This window comes from Crocodylus porosus, unplaced genomic scaffold, assembly GCF_001723895.1.
Source record: "Crocodylus porosus isolate Cpor-Errol unplaced genomic scaffold, CroPor_comp1, whole genome shotgun sequence".
NCBI classification, from domain to species: Eukaryota; Metazoa; Chordata; order Crocodylia; family Crocodylidae; genus Crocodylus; species Crocodylus porosus.
The window spans coordinates 29,801,667-29,807,475 of record NW_017728917.1 but is presented as its reverse complement, the minus strand read 5'-3'; the positions used below and the strand labels follow the sequence as shown (position 1 = coordinate 29,807,475).

At 48.5% G+C, this 5,809-nt stretch overlaps 1 protein-coding gene across 3 annotated transcripts in view; it reads left to right on the top strand.

Annotated features, from left to right (window-relative positions):
- Window positions 1–5,318: 5,318 nt before the first annotated feature.
- The window catches only part of CNBP (CCHC-type zinc finger nucleic acid binding protein), an 11,863-nt gene continuing 11,372 nt past the window's right edge, over window positions 5,319–5,809 (top strand). For 2 of the 3 annotated variants that reach the window (XM_019536976.1, XM_019536977.1), the window contains exon 1: window positions 5,353–5,477. The gene's annotated coding sequence lies outside the window, so the exon portion shown is untranslated. Of the gene's footprint in view, window positions 5,478–5,809 lie in introns of all 3 variants that reach the window. The other variant, XM_019536975.1, reaches the window with a different exon arrangement.

Below are 5,809 nucleotides of genomic sequence, written 5' to 3'. Positions count from 1 at the left end.
CTCCACCCCTCTCCCTGCTGCCTCGGCCAAGCCCCATGACCTGCACCATTGCGTGAGGCTCCCCCTGGTGGTGCAGGGCTCAGGTATATCAGCCCCACATTGTATTATCTGAGATTCTGAATAATGTTAGTAGGGCTCTTGTAAAAGTGATTCACAACAGCGGTGAAGAAGAGTGTTGATTTTATCAGTCTCAAAACTTCTAATGCCAGCTCATCATGGAACAGTACCAAAATAGGCTTCGGCAGGGTTTGAATTACACTTGGACTCTTGTGGGGGGTCTACAAAAAAAATTAAACCAGTTCACTGGAAGGAGCAATCAGATCAGCGCCTCCCCCCACCCCTCATTACAATTTGCATATCTTACAGGGAGGCTTTTGTCTCTTATTGGGTGGGGGGAGAGGCTCAGCTCCCCCCACCCACCAAGCTCCCCTGTAATTCGCACCCTGAGCTTGGGAATGCTAAGCACTTCCACTCAAGCCTCAGGAAAAGTACCACATATACAAACAGTAAAATAAAAGAGAGAATTAGAGAACAAATGTAAAAATATTATTGTCTGAGCCCCAGAGACCTGTTATATGACACTAGGTTTTGTAAGATCTTTTAATTCTCCAAAATAACTGATGCCTAGAAAGAGCCATCACCTGGTGCCAAAAAGTCCAATTATAATTACGCAAAATTTCATAAATAATTTGAAGATAAATTATTTTAGTTCTTCTTGATAGCTTCTTAAATATTTATGGCCTCGAAGTATTTTTAAAATGCAAGCCTATAAAGCCGTGCGAATACTGTGGCCACAAACTTATTTTAAACCTCTGAGCACTTCTGAAATATAAATAAGAACACTTAATTTTATTCTGTTGCTCAAATTCAACAAGAAATACAACTAAAATGGAAATACTTTTGACTGTGCCTAATTGTGGCATTTATTATGTTTTAATTTTACAAGTTATCTTTGGAAGCTAAAAAAAGGTTATGAAAAATAGGCTTAAATCTTACCAGGAATCTAAATATAAAAGACAAGTTCATTTTGGGGCACCCAAAGAGCTGATAGTTCATGAAAAATTTGTTGTCATTTGTGAGGAAGAGAAGAAGATGATTCCGATACTGCCCGAGGACAGGTAGGAGCCGGCGAAGGAAAAGAGAGCTCACCGGGAGCCGCACTTCCAGTTACTGCTCCATGAAGCAAAAAGAGACCAGGTTGAGGGGGAGAAGTGTGACGAGACACAGGGAGGAGCTGAAGCGGGAGTGTGGGATGCTTGGAGCAACAGAGAGCCAACAGATGGCGGATCAAGAGACTAAGAAGAGTCTCACTAGTCAGAGAGAGAGACTCCAGCTGAAGACCCATTGATGTAAACGAGATACAGAAACCAGATAAATACACAGAGATCCTGGAAGCCCTGCAGAAACAAGTAAAAATTCTCCTTTAAGTTTTTATGTTAAGAAACCAAAAAGAAACAAAAGTGAGTTGGAGAGTAGTGAGGATTCCAGACTCCAAAAATTGAAGCCCCAATGCAGATAGTCAGGAGAGATGTCAGAAACACTTTTGTTACTTTATAGACATATCCTTAAAAGAGATAAGGGTACTGAGCAACCTCATCTCAAAAGGTCCTGTTGTTTGTTTATCTTAATTTTTTCTAAGACTGAGCATTGTAATTGCCAGAGTCTGAATAAGCTGTCTGTTAGGAATTGGAGAAGAAAATTCTGAACTACTTAATAATTTTGTTTATGTAATTTGAATAATAAAAGACAGTTAAAAGAGAAAAAAATTGATCATTGTGAGTTTTTACAATAAGAATTCCTGAATTTCCATAGGCTTGAAGGAAGGTTTCAAGAGTCCCATGCTACAAGGCTAAGTAATATATCAGGTTATATAGTGGTGTTCAAATCCATCCTTCCCAATAAAAACACTTTTTATTTCTATCAAGACGTGGCAGGCGAGAATCGGGATCACCACTAAAATAAACTGGTAATTGAAATCTTTGTCTTGTTGTCATCTGTGACCTAATCGTAAATGAGGAGGAAAAAGATATACCTAACTACAATTAAGCATACCATATCACATCATTGTTAACATAGTTTGCATTATAAAACAACTGCTAGAACAATATGACATTTAGAGACTCAAGAACAGCAGGACTATGATATGAAAGGAAAGGTCTTCTCCCTACCAACTAACATGTTCTGAGCTATGGTCCAAACTATTTTAATTCTGTAGGAAATGTGACATAAAGAATTAGAATAATATTAACAACCCCAATAATTGTATTGAAATGGACCATAAATGATCATGTAAGAATAATTTGTTTTCACACATGTATGTAAATCAGAGGTTCTAATAAACACCTCTTACCGTAGAGCTATAAAACTAAGTAGATTCATATTTGGAAGAAAAATAAATCTGAAGATGTCCCTCCAAAATCAACCTTGCACCAGCTGAAGCCATTTTACTGGCTCAAGTGTTTCCATTTTAAAGCCTCATGTAGATTTCTCATTCACATAACAAATCTCTATCGCTAAGGCAGATCCCCAAAGGGCGTACCCCAGCATGCTAGTGTTCTGTGAGAGCAACAGAAGCATGCTGCAAGATCCCTTTGTGAGAAGGTAAATGTGAGAGCCATCAAATGCAGGACACTCTCTAATAGGCAGAGTTCCATGTTTGGCGCAGCTTCCTCATCTAGCATCTTATACTTGCCCCAGCTACTCTAACAGTACCTGCAGCTGCTCCTCTGGAGACTGTCACCACCACAGCTGCCTTCCCTAACCCTCCCTTCCCCTCATACCCCGCTCCCACTCACAGCAGCACACTCTGCAGCAAGAGGGCAGGTGAACACACAGATGGAGCCACACTTTCCAGTGCAGGTTGTCATCTCCACTCTTCCTATACTCCTGGGGCCAGCGGGAGGGGCCACAAGGGTGGTTGCTGATGTGTGAGATCCTGCAGGAGCAGCCTCAGCAGCAGGATGCTGCTCTTACCCCTATAGTACAGACCAAGGGCTGAAAAGGGGCAGAGTGGAAAGAGTAGGGCATAGCAGGGTGAGTAGGGCATAGCATAGTTTAGCTGGTACCTGCCTTTAAGTGGTACCAGCTAAACCAGTGACTCTCAATATTTTTAGCCTCAAGGGCCCTCCCATGTCTGTTCTGAATTTAGATCTATCTTTGTGATTGTCAGCTGGGGTGCCACAAAATTCAAAAGAGTTATGGAGTGCTGTCTTGAGGCTAAAAAAGCTGACAAAAGAAACTAATCCTTTACTTAAAGAAAGATGTATTTGATGTCATTTTTCTAACAATACCTCTCAGCACTGATATGATTTCCCCTGGTAGGGAATGGATTATGTTTTGGAAAAAAATATGGATGTCTGTGTGTATGTATGTGTGTGTGTGTATATGTATTCAAAACATATTCCATTACTCTACCAGGGGAAATATATTGGCATATATAAACATACTTTTTGGGTACAAGAGTGAAGTGTGCTGCCAGAAAAAGTATGCCTCAGGTATCAAAAGTTTAGGAAACACTATGCTAAGGAATCACCTTTTACTATACGCTTGAGGTGCTGGAATTGTCACTGTGGTGTGGAAGATCAAGTCATGGAGCAGTTAGAGATGCTGGGGGATCTTTTGTACTGAGGGCATTCAATTCACAGAAAACACTTTGGTGCATTATTTAACCAATGATTGTGAAACCCCTATGAAAAGGACAGGAAATCTCATTAAATGATCTTGCAGCTGCGACAAATAACATACTGTAAACAATATGGGGCCAACCTTCTTGGCAGGCATAGCACAAGTTAGCCCCACACCCTTCCCAAGTGTCACTCTGATCAGCTTCCCCATCTGCCGCCTTGCTTTCTGCTTCCTGCCCTATCTGTCACTCGGCTCCCTCCTCTCATCCCAGATCTGTGGTGTGCCACACACATAGACTGCCTGGGCCACTTGAGGCAACTATACCACCAGTAGGCCTCTGATGTAATACCCTTACAAGATTGTACAAACCACAAGTCACAGGTAAGCAAAAAGGACAGAAATATATTTAGGAATGAAAGGACGCAAGTCTTGGATTAACTATATTTTCTTCCCATCAAGGTCATAAGGGCAGCCATCTATCACTGAAGTGGTGAAGTATCATGAGAGTGGTTGGTGGGAGAGATGGACTAGAGACTTGTAAGCTCTCCTGGATTTACACTAAGTCTTGTGATACCTGTTAGAATGGTTTAAGTTTCCTATTAGTGACCTCACATTTGATCAGTATTTGTTATTCACAATACAGTACCAGCCATTTCCAAACTTGAGGAAAAGAAACATCTAACTGTAGGAGCAGTAGCACAGTGGAGAAGGCTGCCTGGGGAACTTGTGTTATCTCCTTCACATGGAGGTTTTCACCAAGAGGCTGGACAGGCATCTGGCATGGTTAAAGGGCAGCAAATCCTGTCTCTGAAGGGATTTGAAGTAAACACGCTTAAGGCCTCTTCCTGCTCAGCTGTGTAAGCCCAGTTCTTCTGAGAGACCTGAAGCCAAGGGACTTTCATTCAGGATGGCTGCCATTCCCCATGACAACCCTTTTTGGTCACAAATTGGCCCAACGGACTCCTCAGTGCCCTCTGATACCTTTCCCCATTTGCTACTCCGCTTTCTTCTCCCTCCCCTGTGATTCCTGCTCCATCCGCCACCCCCAGGCTGCGCCGACCACTCTGCCCCGCGCTGCCGGCTGGCCTGCAGGGCTGGAGTGTGCGAACGAGGCTGCGGTGGCAAAAGCCAGGCCGGTGCCAGGCTGGAAGTGGTACAGCCACCCTCGCCCCCTGGGAGCCGAGACACGCCAGGCCAGCGGCTCGGCGGCAGCCCCGGGGAAAGGAGACCGGAGACACGCGGGGCGCCTCCCCCCGGAGGCTGAAGAGGTGCGCGGGCGGGGGGAGCGGCTCGCGGAGCACCGCATCGCGGGACAGCGCCGCCCCGGAGACTGGCGAGGGCGGCGCTGAGTCATGGCTAGAGCGCCGGCCTCGCACCCCCTGCACTCCGCCGGGGCAATGCCGCGTCACCGCCGCGTCCGCAGGGCGGGGACAAGAAGCAGCCGCCGCGTCCCAGCCGCACTCAGCGAACGAGGCGGCGCCGCAGCCCGAGGCAGGGCCCGGCCCAAGCCGCAGCGCAGGGACACTAGCCCCCTCCCCCCGGCCTAGGGCAGGCTGAGGCGCCTGGGCCGGGAGGCGGGCACCGCCCACCGTCGGACGGCCCCAATTGGTTGCCTGATCTCCAGCGCTAATTGGATGCTTCAGCCGCAGTGGCCGGTGCCCATTGGTTGCGCGAGCTGGATAGGGAGCCGTGCGCAGAGCAGAAGGGAGGGGCTGGGGGGGGAGAGCGTGAGGGCGTGGGGCCGTGCGCAAACCGCGTGTGGCGCAGCCAGGAGGGTAGCAGCGGTGGGCGGCGCGGAGCGGAGCAGCGGGGCCTCGTCACTCGCGCTCCCGGCAGCAGGCGGCGGCCGTCAGGTACCGGCCGGGCCGGGGGGCGGCCCTGGTGAGGGGCTCGCGGCGCAGCGCCAAGGGAAGGGGAGATGGCGGCGGCTGTGGCGCACTCTGGCCTAGTGCGCGGGAAGGCTCCGCCCGCCTCGGGCCCGAGGCGGGGGAGCCTCGGTGGCGCGGGCAGCCGGGTTGGGTCGGGCTCCTGGTGCGCGAGGGGGGGACAGGGCAGCTCTCTCGTGCTGCGGGGCCAAGATCGTGGGCGCGGGGCGGAAATACAGCCTTCGCGCTGCGCCCGTGGCGGAGGCGGCCCCGAGCGGGGCCATCGCTCTGTGGGCGTTAGCGGGCGCGGCACCGATTGC